General features: G+C 40.0%; 1 long non-coding RNA gene across 4 annotated transcripts in view; it reads left to right on the top strand.

Annotated features, from left to right (window-relative positions):
* The first annotated feature begins 417 nt into the window (after nucleotides 1–417).
* LOC133383089 (uncharacterized) overlaps nucleotides 418–14,199 on the top strand; it is a 69,621-nt gene continuing 55,839 nt past the window's right edge. The window contains exons 1-3 of one of the 4 annotated variants that reach the window (XR_009762171.1): nucleotides 418–1,511; nucleotides 1,810–1,883; nucleotides 11,722–11,796. This is a non-coding gene — a long non-coding RNA (uncharacterized LOC133383089). The remainder of the gene's footprint in view (nucleotides 1,512–1,809; nucleotides 1,884–11,721; nucleotides 11,797–14,199) is intronic. The other 3 variants (XR_009762172.1, XR_009762169.1, XR_009762170.1) reach the window with 3 other exon arrangements.

Here is a 14,199-nt window from a genome sequence, read left to right as displayed (position 1 = left end):
AAACGGGTATAAATAGGCACACTCCCCATTAGCCAGATGTTCTTAAAGCTCTTTTACCATGTGCCGTTTACAGTCCAGTCGGGTGCTTTATTCGCGCGCGCACACCCCTTACTTCTGAAAGCATTTCCTTATTCTGACACAACTAGTGACTAGCACGCCGCCGCCTTTCTCCGAGGCTCTCTCACAGCTGCTCGACCACATTATAGGCCACCACAGTTAGAAGAGTTCCGAACCGAACGAGGGGAGGAGAGGAGAAGACCGAAGATTTTACTCTTTTCTACTGGTCCGTGCCTACGGGACTCTCCAGGCTGCAGACATTTCATTGGCTAACACTTTCCACTTACCCGAAGCTAATTGGAGGAGCTTGAACGTGGAGAGGATGGAATCCCGGGTACGGGGGGAAGGGCTCGGGGTGTGTGTGTTTGTGTATAAAGCAGGAACTGCCCCGTCCGCACTGGTCACCTGCAAAGCGGGGTGGTTTGGTAGTGACTTAATGGGTGGCTAGGGTGGTGCGCGTGCGCAGAGCAGACGCGCTGTGCCTCCTGAAGGCGAGGGGGGGGGCTTCTTTACTTTTCCTTCCTTTGCAATGCAAGGCTCCCTCTGAAAGGGATTTGCAGCTGAAACTGCGGGAGCTGCAGCTGTCAAGAGCGAAAGGGGGTGGGTTGTGGGAATGCGAGAGAAACAAAGAACATGGCGAGACATTGCAAGCAAAGAAGAGGTGGAGTCTGAGGTGACGGGAACCGAGTCCTTTCCCGCCCCTTGGGAAGGGAAGAAGGAAGGAAGGAAAGGACAGTAGAGGGGAGAACTGTGCCAAGCCGGCCCTGCGCTAGGATGAGGAACGGCAAGAATTGGGAAGGGGAGTTTTGTTTGTGCATTTTAGTCCGGAGGGGGAAGGAAATATACGTGACGCTAACCGCGTCACTTTTTTTTTTAAAGTTGCGTGATTTTTAAAACTATAAATAAAACAATTGCAAACACCACTGGAAGGAGGTGAACATGACCCTGCCTCTGCTTCAATTTTGAGCTCGGGTCCCTGCTACAGTGTAGAGAAACGAGGCTCGAAAGGGCGCTCCCCTTTGATATGGTGGAGGAAGACTAAGCGGACCTGGCAGGCCAAGCTGAGCGGACTCTCCATGCGCCAGAAGCTGCTATGAGTGCAACCCAAAGTCGGGTTATAAAAGCGCGGGGCAAAGGGGTAGTGTTGATGGGCTGCCCCGCCTCTACTGCCCCGGACCAACAGGACGCGCGCTGACAACTTTGCCACAGGTGGAAGGGATCCGCCGCCTTTCTTTCTCCACGTCTCGCGGTAGCCCCCATTCTCTGCTGTGGGGATGATACTTTTGGAGGATTGAACCCCACCGTCGTGGTCGCCCGTCTCGGGCTCCTTTTCTGCTCGACATTACGTGGAAAGAGTTGCGCGGGAGAAATATCGCCTGTTTTTCTTTGCCCACAGGGGTTGTTAGTAATCCATGCCTTGCTACAGGAGGACGTGAAGCAATATCCCTGATCAGGTGCTCAAGTTTTGTTTTGGTTTTGGACAAAATTTCACTGGAGCTTGTGTGACTGCGAGGCGTGGCGGGAGACAGATCTTGAGTTTCCTCCTCTTTCAAAACCGTAGCTTGTGGTTGGCTTGGAATACACATCGCTTTTCCTTCTTTCTCTCTGATCGCTCTACCTTGGGGCAAAAAGAGTAGTGTGGATCGCAGACGGGAGAGAGACTGGCAAGGAGGGAAGCAATGTTCCGCTCCGGATTAGCAGATCAAGCGGAAAGGCTCGAACTGGCTAACCTAAATTTGTTTTTGGTTTCAGGGGGGAAATGGCAATCTCTTACAAGCTGTGGAAGTGGTGGCCTAACGGAGTGAGCTCTACAGGTGCAGCAACAGGTATTTATAAAAAGGAGATTTTGAAATACTATACAGGTCCTATAAGCAGGTTCGAATTGTTCAATCGTGCTGGGCAGTCTGTAGTGCAGCCAGTCCTATGTGTATGTAGTGGTATGCCCCACTAAATTAACTAGAGCTTATTCCTAAGTGCACATAAAGCTGGAGCTGAAGGGTTATTTCTGACCTTGTGCTGGGAAGACAATTGATTTTTGGGATTGTTGGTTAATAATGCAGCAGGTGGGCCTGCCTGCAACAAGAAGAACTGACAGAAGTTCAGATGAAGGTGGAATATTCTGTATTTTAGTGTATTAAAAAGAAACCATCTTATGGACTAAAATTTAATCTTACAGTTGAAATTGTTCAGTTGTACAGTGTAGGTTCTGCCTTATACTTGTGAAGAGGAGTAATGTTTCTGAAATTTATAATACAACTTAAGCTGTCTAGCTCTCCCCCTCCCCCATCAAGGCATATCTTTTTTTGAAAACCACTTAATGTTAAGGAGAACTTTAATACCATTTCATGTTTGGGGCAACCTTGGAAGTCAGTTCTAATGGGCTTTCAGCCCTTAGAGGCCACTCAAATTCATTATTCACATTGAAGGTTTACAGTTTGGCCTTGGAAAAGCATAACAATAATCTTCAGAACCATTTGTTCCCCTGACAAGATAATGTTATAGAATAACTCTTTTTCCCTAACTACTTTATTTGCTAAAGTGTTATATATATTTTTCATGTACCACCATAGTTAAACTCCTGTTTTTTCCTAGTCCATCTGTGTTTTAGATTATATTTTGAAGGTTTTTGCTAATACAAGCCTTTGTAATTTACTGTTTGCAGTAGCAGTGGGAAAATCTTGTTATTTGAGGAGCATTTGCATTGGTTACAGCACAAACAAGGTGCTTAACTTTTGGTCTATGAGTTGCATTACTTTGCTTGGAAAAGTGTGGCATAAGCTGGCGCACTTCCTGAGATGTTTGACAAGACCAGCATATGTTCATGGCAACAGGGTTTGCTTGTTCTTTAAAGTATGAACAAGTTCCGCTTTTTTTACGCGATAATGTAGTTTGGAATACTTCAGAAATTGTACAGTCACACCAACATACTATTTCTCTAAAAGCCCAGTAAAAGAAATCTTTCATCCCTTTGGGGGTTGGAACAAAATAAGAAAGGTGCCTTGGTCTACTTGATTAAGCACACTTAATAAGACAGCTTAACAGCATTCTAGCCAGTAGTATAAATACTAATTACTCTTTCACAGAAAACAGTGGTTATCTGTTGGGTATTAGTACACACAAATGTTGGTGTGTGTGGAACTTTAATGTAATTCTAACATTAGAGTTTGAGGATGCCATTACATACTGACAAAACTTCAGAAGACATCCCCCCCCCCAAAAAAAGTGTTGACATTTAATTGACCCTTGAAGGTTCAATCTGTTAATCATACTCAAAGCATTAAAGCTATGGTTGACTGATCTGGTGTTCTTCCATTTAGTCGTGTTCAGCATATAAATTCTGCAGCATAATTGCTACTTATTGAGCAAGAGTTTCTTTTCTTTTCTGAAAATGAAGGAGGCTTACTTTGCCTCAGGCAGGGCACTTGTGGAGTTCTGATTCAAAATGCTTTCCTGTCATTAACTGGAGGGTGTGGCTTCTAGTTAGGAAAGCAATGGAAATTCTTGCCTGCTTAAACTGCTTTTTTATGCTTCCTGAAGCAGTTTGCAATGGGTAGATGGATAACCTTGAAAACTTGAATGTCCTCTGTCTTGTATAAATTGAAGCATGTGTTCAAAAATGTCTCATTATCTGTAATTTTTAAAATTTATTTTCCTGGCCCACTTAGTTTTGCATTTTGAAGCATGTTAGTGTTATCTTCCTGAGTAAAAACAGTTTGAAAACATGTTTATATGAGATGCTCACACTAAATATATTTAAAGAGCTAATATATACAAAGCATATACATTTTCAACTTCTTCTCAGGACTAAAATACTGGAGTTAAAACACCTGCTTCCATCATCAGTTCTGCCTTTTGTACATTTTTTTATTTATTACATTTATATCTCCCACCTTTCTTCCAAGGAGCTCGAGGTGTGTATTTGTTTTAATGTTTTTGATTGCTGTAAACCGCCCAGAGAGCTTCTGCTATGGGGAGGTATACAAGTGCAGTAAATAAATAAATAAATAAACATGGTTCTCTCCCTCCTGATTTTATTCTCACAGCAACCCTGTGAAGCAGGTTAGGCTGAAAGACAATGACCAGCCAAAGGTCACACAATAAACTTCATTGCTGAGCAGGGGTTTTAACCCTGGTCTCCCAAGGACCCAGTCAGACACTGCAACCACTACACCACATGGCTGAATGACTTGCCCCAAAGCATACTTATATTCAAACATCAATGTTGTTTGCAGGGCAGCTGCTGAGCAGTTACTTGGCCTTAGTTGTTCTATAAAGGCAGAACTTCTATCTGAAGTGCTTGTCTTTTCTTTGTGTTTGAATGTATCTGGAGTTTGTATGTTTCTCTTTTTGAAAGGAGTTTGTTTTCTGTATATGTCTGTATTACATGCCTTTTATTTAATGGAACCTTAAAAAAAATACTGGCCAGTCAATGGTTGGATTATTAAGCAACATAATGCTTGTAGATCCTTTTTCTTGTTAATTTGCCAGTACAGCAGAAAACAGAAAGAGGCTAGTTTTATGTGAATAGATTAATAGAACTTTGGGAGGGAGAGGTTGGATTTCTAAATGATTTTGCTCAAACAAACCAGACCCACAAACATAGAGGGTGGAATAGTTCCCAAACTGTAGCTTGTTTGGCATTACCAGGGCTCTACCCAGGCCCCAGGGTAATCGTTTAGTGTCAACATGTACATACAGAGTTATAGGCTTATGGTACTAGGGTGATAGATGCCTTTGAACTATCTTTACAGTCTGATCATACAACGTATTACTCTAACACATAAATGCATAGGACAGCCATTGGTGTAATCAAGAAGGTTAAAGGTGTAGGTCTCAACTATATGACTTCTGTCTGTGGGCTCCTCAGTATTGGCTTGACTGCTAAGATTGGAAGTGAACTTTCTCTCATCTCAGTAGTTTAAGTGAAGGATACACGGCAACCTCGAACATGATGCAGTGCTTCAAATGCAGCATTGCCATTTAAGCCCCAAGAGAAGCTTTGTCACATCCTGCTTGGGACTTGCTCTCTGACTAAGCCACAGGTTGAAGTATAGATTCTGCTGCTGCAATTGAGATTGATTCTGGCATCTGCTTCACAGTTGGCCAAATACTCACTCTGATCTCAAAAATCCATGGCTTGATTTTTTTCAAATAGTTGTATTATGTCTTCTTCAAACCCCTTGTGTTCTGGCAGTGTTTAATAATAGGCTCCATCTGCACTATACATTTAAAGTTGTATCATACCACTTTAGGCAGTCATGGCTTCCCACAAACTGTAGTTTGCTAAAGGTGCTGAGAGTTGTTAGGAAACCCCTCTTACCCTCGCAGAGCTACAATTCCCACAGTTCCCTGGAATTGATTGTCAAAGCACCCTGGAAATTGTAGCTTTGTAGAGGGAATAGAGGGAATAGAGATCTCCTAACAACCCTCAGCACCCTTCACAAACTACCCTTACCAGGATTCTTTGGGGGAAGCCATGATTGTTTAAAGTGGTATGATACTGCTTTAAATGTGCAGTGCAGATGGGCCATAGTTGCACCCATGAGAACGGGTTTATGCCATTTGATACACAACTGCAGGATGGGAATGTGTGGATATGGAGCTATGGTCGTGATGAGGTTTTTAACATTAAGAGGCCAGATAATACCAGGCCTGAGCGGTAATTGATCATAGGCTCCCTGTTTATCTTACATAAGCGTAACAGTAAGTTGAACAGGATGATAGGGTACAGAGTACATAATTGACTAAGGGAGCCTGCATACTCTGTTTTTCATCAGTACCTGCTTTTTCTTGTTCATAACTTTAGGAGCAAATTTACCATCAATACAGGACAAGAAATCTATTGGGTTGTTCAAAGTCTTTTTTCTATCAAAGATAAGCTTGCAAGAGTTTTATATTTTTGAAACATCATCCATTCATTTGAGATCATATTGCAAACATACATTTGATAATGGAACGAAGCAAGAAATTTCAGAAGAAAATCACCCTGTGCTTTATAGATTATAGCAAAGCCTTTGATTGTGTAGATCATGAAAAACTATTGAATGCTTTAAAAGAAATTCAGGTGCCACAGCATCTGATTGTCCTGATGCACAACCTGTACTCTGGAGAAAAGGCTACTGTAAGGACAGAATATGGAGAAACTGATTTGTTTATATGCAGAACATACCATATGGAAAGTGGGATTGCACCAAGATGAAGAAGATGTGAAAATTGGAGGGAGATGTCAATATGCAGACGATACCATACTACTAGCAGAAACCAGTCATGATTTGAAACGAATGCTGATGAAAGTTAAAGAGGAAAGCACAAAAGTAGTACTACAGTTGAACGTCAAGACTAAAGTAATGACAACAGAATATTTATGTAACTTTAAAGTTGACAAAGAGGACATTGAACTTGTCAACGATTATCAATATCTTGGCACAGTCAGTAACCAAAATGAAGACAGTAGACAAGAAATCAGAAGAAGGCTGGGACTGGGGAGGGCAGCTATGAGAGAGCTAGAAAAGGTCTTCAAATGCAAAGATGGATCACTGAACACTAAAGTCAGGATCATTCAGACCATGGTATTCCCGATCTCTATGTATGGGTGTGAAAGTTGGACAGTGAAAAACAGCAGATAAGAGAAAACTAAAGTCATTGGAAATGTGGTGTTGGAGGAGAGCTTTGCCGATACCATGGACTGCGAAAAGGCAAATAATTGGGTGTTAGAACAAATTAAACCAGAACTATCACTAGAAGCTAAAATGGTGAAACTGAGGTTATCATATTTTGGACACATCATGAGAAGACACGATTCACTAGAAAAGACAATAATGCTGGGAAAAACAGAAGGGAGTAGAAAAAGAGGAAGGCCAAACAAGAGATGGATTGATTCCATAAAGGAAACCACAGACCTGAATGTACATGATCTGAACAGGGTGGTTTACAACAGATACTATTGGAGGTTGCTGATTCATAGGGTCACCATAAGTCATAATTGACTTGAAGGTACATAACAACATGTGGGATGGGGATCTTCCAGCCTCTGGACCAAATCAACCCAAATCAAGCCGTTTTTTCCATGCATACTTGTCATTCACCTGAAGTTGGGTGTGGAACAGGTAAAGCTGTGGGTGCAGAGGAACAATTGGGAACCTTCAGAGTGCACTCTCTATTGTTCCTTTTCAAGTATTGCTCACATTTGGCACAGTTTAAATTTGGAGCCCTTTAAAGTTGATGCTGAATGCAAGCTGCATTGTTTTTGATTGGATCCAATTTGGTAGTGTGTTTTGCATTTTGCAACAAATTTAAATGGCTCTGAATTGAAATGGTGCTTCCAATGGAACAATTGGGAGACTTTTTCTTTTCCAGTTGTGATTTGAATTCAGCGCTGTTTAAGTTTGGCAAGGAATGCAGGCTGTGCTGCTTCAGCTGTGGCCAGATCCACCTGATGTCATATGATGTCAGGTGATTGACAGATAGGTGGTCCCGTACACCTGTCAAATGTAGCCTGTGGATGGTTGTCCACAATTGCAGCTGGCCCGCTGACAAAAACAGGTTCACCACCCCTGTGTAAAGCCTTAAGACACATGACTCAATTAACCAAATGAGTTAAAATCTTATACTGCTTTAAGTTCGCAGTTCTTTTTCTCTCTAGAGCTGGGCCATTCCAGTCTCCCATGTTCCATTCAAATCAAGGAAGTCAACTACTGTGAACAAGTGCTATTCTATGCTTTGGTCTATTACAAATTGATGTCTATTATGCCAGGCAGGATGGATGAATAATTAACTTGATAAAAGTTGGTGTTGTAATAATAGTTGTAGTTCCCCTTAAAACGTTTTTATAAAGCAGTCTTTGTTCAGATCTGTGAGTCTTGAGCTGTAAGGCTGGTTTTCCTAGGGAGGAATGGACAACTATATGGGGAGGTACATCTTCCACCTTGACTATTCCCAATGTGTGTCTTGGTAGAGGTGGTGTCAGTCTGTCTCTTGCCTCTGTCAAGTAGTGCATTGTTAGAGGCGGTGCCTTTCTTCTTGTGCTGATAATACATGGATTACCCCAGGCTACTAATTCTAACACACACACAGGCTTGTGGCTAATGAATTTACTGTGGCGCAAGCATTCGTGGACTTGAGCCCACTTCATTCGGTGTGTTGGATGTGTTTTGATGCTTAGCAAAAACTGAAACAAAGCAAAACCTGGTGGAACACTGATGGCAGTAATATTTTTCTAGTGTTCCTCCCTGCCCACGCGATTTGTCTTGCTTGATCTTTTGTGTTGTTGCCTCAGAGTGTAGTACAGGAATGAGCATTGCTAGCTAAACAGTCTGATTTTGCACATCTTATGTTTCTTGAAGTGGTAATTTATGCACACCAAATATGCTGTCCTACTCATCTATTAAGAAATAAGCCACATTGAGTTCAGTGGGACTTGTTCCTAAGTGTGTATAGGATTGCAGCCTAATATACCTCCACCTGATCGTTATAAAAAAAAGTGGACAGATAATCTTTTCTCCCTCACAATATTAGAATTTGGGGTTCAACCACTGAAACTATTATGCAGTAGATTCAGGACAGCCTCTCCCCTACCAAAAGTACTATTTTCCACAATACATGATTGACTTTGTTAAAGTTTGTTCTTTTGAAATATGCTGACACAAAATGTGGCAGTGCCCCAAAATTTAGACCGCTTTAAAATAAGATTAGATAAATTCATGTCGATCCCTTTTAGCTACAATAGCTAAATAAAATTGCGTACTTCAGAGGTAGTGTGACTCTAACTAGCTTTTGATGAGGAGCAATAGCTTGGGGCAGCTGTTTCTTTCATGCCCTGCTTGGGGGCTTCTGAGAAGCATCTGGTATTGCTCAGTGCCTGGATGGAAGGCTGCCTTGGAAACTTATTAATGTTGCTCTGAATTCCAATATGGAAGCAAGGTGGGGTACAATTGCAATACATAGAGTAAACCTGGCTGTTGAAAAACAGGATGCTGGATTAGATGGACCTTATCCAACAGGGCTTGTCTTCACATGCAAAGGTGCATACTTTGGCTCCCTAAAGAAAATGCATAAATCTGCCCTCTGAAGGGGGTCCAAAGTTAGTTTTCTTGGCTGGGTGGAGAAATACTCTGATACATTTCAACCACGTTAGTCTGTTACAGCACTGTGCATCTAATGAAGAGGACTCTTGTCTATGAAAAGTTTATGCCACAATAAATCTGCTAATCTACAGGATTCTTTCTTTGGGGCAGGGGGGAGAGTGTATGCAAGAATATGTGGCGTAAGGTATCTTGTCCTAATACAATTGCATGGTAAATTCCTAAATTTTACAACAGTGTGTATTTCAGCAGCTCACACATTTTGTAACATAAATGTGTGATTATGACTGAACTGTTTTGCTTTGGATTGTATGAGGCTTTTTGCATGTGAAAATTTTAAGCTTGGTTAAAATGCTTTTCTGTTACATAGGCAAAAAGAGTTAATCCTGAATTGCACTAATGTAAAGGTATAATATTAACAGAACTTAAAGTACATAACCTTGAGAATATAATAAAGTCAGTGTTCAGTTGTTAGGTCACATTTTTGGTTAATTAACTATGAGAATGTCCAGGTTCATTGGCTAGAGGCTATTGCTCCTCCCATAGCTTATTTCGTGCAATATGCTGAGTTACCCTTGTGAAGCGAAGCTCTCTAAGTTAATGCAGTTTTTTTAAAATAAACATCCTGTACTGAAATACTTGACTTTTCTTTTAAGAGGGAAGAACTTTCCTATATCTCATGTATACCTATAAGTTGCAGCATACAGAATTCTTGCTTTAAAATCTCAGGGACTTCAGCTGAAATAAGATCCCCAAATAGTTAGTTGATGGTTTTATACTTTAACAGTTGATTACTTGCAGGTAGAGAAAAGGTATTAAGTGACAGAGTAAAGAGACAAGATTTTTTATATGGTTAAAATTCTATAATTGTTGCATTTGTTTGGATTGAAAATCATCTTCAAAGTACTTTAAGGACCAGAATATCAATTACTTTCAAATGGGCATTATGCAGAACTTGAAAGACTTAACAGCCAAATTCTGTGCAAGTTTACTCAGAAGCAAGTTCCATTCAGTTCAGTAGGGCTTACCCCCAACAAAGTTTGCATAGGATTAAAATCTAAGAAAGCTAGTTATTTCTGTGGTCCGTTGAATGTTTCCACACACCATTAGATAGCTTCTATTTTGCAGTGCTGATAGTGAGTTTGGAGACATGAGGTGAACTATATGTAAAAGACAATAGATGCTTAAAGTGAAATCTAGTCATAATTACCAGTTGATCATTTAGTGTAAAAGTAAAACCTACAACTTTTTTATAGAACGGGGGTTCTATATTGCAGGGGTTTCTTGATTTTTTTGGGAGTTTCTTTGAGAATAATAGGAAATGCCTTGTGCTTGTCTTAGGCCTTACACAGAGAGATGTAACATTCATGGTTACTATTTCAAAGAATTTACGAACAAATGAAATATGAGTTCCTTGCAAACTATGGTTTGCAAATAAGGACCCAGCATTTCTTTGACTTTCCTTCTCTGGAGCAAAGTTTTCATTTCATTGGTTGTATTAACCATTGTTTACCATTGCATGTGCACCACTATTGGCTAAGAAAGATTCCTTGCAACAATACATCTCAAATTTACTTTAAAACATAGCTTCAAAACCTAGATTGATGGAGCCATGTTTAGTGTTGGTGTGTGGATCATTGTTAATGCTAGGAATGGGAAAATACTTCTGAACTGAGGAGAGAAGAAGGTAGTAGCCAGTATGACATGGGATGAGAGCTGGGGTGTGTGTCAAACCCTCACTTGACAGTTACGTTTATTGAATGACCTTGGGTTAGTTATTGTGTCTCAGCCTACTCTACTCTATAGGGTGGTTGTGAGGGTAAAATGGAGGGCCCATGAACACCACCTGAGCTCCTTGGAGGAAGGGTAAGATGAAAATATAAATAATACTTATTCCTGATAATACACATTTCTGATGGCAACAGCCCCTTTATGAACTGTGGATTGTAGGGACCCAGCACTACATTTGTCCTGGCATAGTGTGAAGGTCTTTCTTTTCGCACTTGTTCTGATGCAGTAAAGATAAATTCTAACTTTATAGAACATAAGATGCAGACTTTAAACAAAACTTTGTAACCAACAATAGCATGTCTAGTATTAGATGTGAGATTAGTTAAGTGAACAGTGTTATGCTACACCTGACCCCCAGTCTAAGGCTACTGTAATCATTCCAAAAATTTGTAATACATCCTTGAAAGCAGGACTTATTTAGGTGTGAAAAAGACTTGTGGCTTGGTGGGATTTTACACTTTCAGTAGCAGACTTGCACATGATTTTACAAACTCCTTTTACAGCACTCTGGAATTTTGAAAGCAAGTTGTTGTATCAGATGGTGATTGTTATTCAAGAAATGCGACCCAGAGTTCAGTTACTGGTGCAGAATTATTTAATCAGTATTGGAAGTGGGTCATTGAATATAATATTAAGCTTATACTCTTCTTTACCAACACAATTTTTATGAGGGCTTTCCTACTGTTTGCTAAACTTGATTCAACAGTGCTGAAATATTTTCCATTACAGGATCTCTTCAATCATTGATTGAATACGTAATGAAAATGACACTGTTCTTTTTCTTAATTTCTAGAACGTTAATGGGCAGGTGCAGCATTCCAAACATATGTGCACGCAATGGCAATTCAAATGAAAAGAGTGGATTCTAGTAAGTAGGGCTTTTATTTCGCTAACATCGAAATATTTTTCAAATAGGTTAACGAAGTTTGCTTCCCTAAGGAAGAATGGATTTGAATAAATGTGTACATCTCTCTAAAGCAAAGCTGGCAAGCATTTGGTTTACCACAATAAGTCAATTTCAATGCATGGATGCTCATGGTAGCTACTAAAAAAGTAGCAGCAGGACTAGAAAGCAATTGAATAGGTTTGAAAAAAGCAAACATCAAGGGTTTTGTCCACTAAAATGAACAAATACTTGGCATAGCCTTATCAGGTAGTCCTCTTTTCCCCCTGTCCCTTCAAATCATAACTGGAACAGGGGAATCAATAAGTTAAATGTAAGGGACAGGATATTTCCCTCAGTTTTCTTCGAAGAGATTTAAGAGAACTAGGTGGAGAAAGTCTTGTATTTCGATGTGGCGAATCCAGGTTCACCTAGAATTAAGTTGGGAACTCTTTGGCAAGTCACTGTCTTTCAGTCTCACTTATCCTCACATCCATCCTGTGATAAAAATATATTTTTCTAAGTTGTTTTTTTTAGGAAGAAAGGATACTAATTCGTCAATAGTCAGTTTATTTATATGCTGCATTTTCCACAACTGGTCTGTGCTCAAAGTGGTTTACATAAACAAACATTCCAATTTTGTAGTAAAAATTGTGACACATAGAAAACTTCTGTTTGGTGGCTTGCAAGATGCTGAACAAGTGTCATCCCTGACTGAAGCAAGTCTTTGCTTTTTATTTTTCCCCTTAGGTACCATGGTTAGGACTAACAGAACTATTCTATCTTACACAAGAGGCTTGTGCTAGCCAACTGATTTTTTTTACTTGTTTGAACAGCAGTTTGCCATGTGGCAGGAGGAGCTGCTGTCTGAGGGAAAAAATGATGCGTAAGAATCACTTGGTCCTATAGTTCTTTGTATTCTGGCCATGGTCTACAGAACAGTTAATTGAATTTTTGCCAGTAAGTTTAATTCAGTTCAGTTGTGATGTTGATGTAACTAAAGGGAAGGGCGAGAAATATGAGGGAGCTGCTATCTTCTTGGATAGCAATTGAAGTGATATGCATGACAGCATATTTAATGTGTGCTCTTGATTCCAAGTGAAGCTTTTCACTCCAGCCCTCCTTAATCTGACAAATAACTTCATTTTATATTGCTGTCCCCCTGTCCCCCAGCGGGGGGGGGGAGACTCTTCCTAGCTTTGACAGTTACTCAAATATCTGCTTTTTACATAAACATTGTGGCTGGGATACACTTCAGAAACTGACTTCAGAATGATTGTGGGTAGCTTTTAATGAATTACATGCTAAAAAACTAACATCACACACACAGACACACACACAGACAGCAGGAAAACACTGAACACTGTAATACTATTGTCCTTCATAATGGAACCCATAATTATACTGTGAAAACTAAAGAACCCATGGCCTTGCTTTGACTTAAATACAGATATGATCTATTTGATGTTTGAGAGGGAGCCATACATATGAAAAGTGAAATAGTGTGTTGATACAATGTCCTTCATCTAATGAATTCAAACAATGAAGAACTTGTATTCTTTCAATAAGCTAGAGAGATAATATACCTGCAGAATGAGAGGCTAATCTTTCCTTTGTGACAAAGCATAATTAAACTAAAATAACTTGCCTGTGCTATGACTGACCTGGGCATAGTGTCAAAGCATGTCATGTGTATATTCACTATCTCTTGTGTTTTGTAAAACTTCAGTGTTTGCACCTGATGCTTCCTACTCTTTGAACACTACCTAATGCAGGAAGTAATTTGTCAAGTTTGCACCTGCATACAGTATATAGGCTTCAAAGTATTCTATTTTAAGTGTGTGATTTTAAGTTGTTTTGCTTTGTTTTTAAGCATCTGTTTGAATCTGTTGTTAACTGCCCTGAGATCTCAGGGTAAAGGGCAGGTAATAAATTAAAATATTATCATCATCATTATTAATACACTGATTTGAGCACCATGGCATTAATTCAAAGCTACATTTGAAATCTGTTCTAAGCTAGAAAGAGCGAGGGAAAGTTGATCCTTGTCTGGAGTGGTATACAGATGCCCAGTGTTAAGAATTCCTGGAATGCACAGCACTGAAAGTTTGCTTTGTTCCCTTAGTGACTTGACCCATTGAAAAAATGTGGTTCCCTAGGAGGTTTTAATAGCTTAAATTTTGTAGTGAATAAAAGGAACCAATTCCAAGTATGATTTTAGTTTGTTTTCACCTGTTGTCTAAAAGATAGATTTTCTTAACCTTTGCATGGAAAAACCTAACCTTGTACTTTCGAAAGAGTGATTTATGTGGATTCTTCACATTTATCAGTCATAGTAAATAACACTGTAAGTTCCTGCATTACAAATAACTACTTCCACAAGCCAGT

The sequence above is a fragment of the Rhineura floridana genome, chromosome 4 (assembly GCF_030035675.1).
Source record: "Rhineura floridana isolate rRhiFlo1 chromosome 4, rRhiFlo1.hap2, whole genome shotgun sequence".
Classification (NCBI taxonomy): domain Eukaryota; kingdom Metazoa; phylum Chordata; class Lepidosauria; order Squamata; family Rhineuridae; genus Rhineura; species Rhineura floridana.
This window is presented reverse-complemented; position numbering and strand designations above follow the sequence as displayed.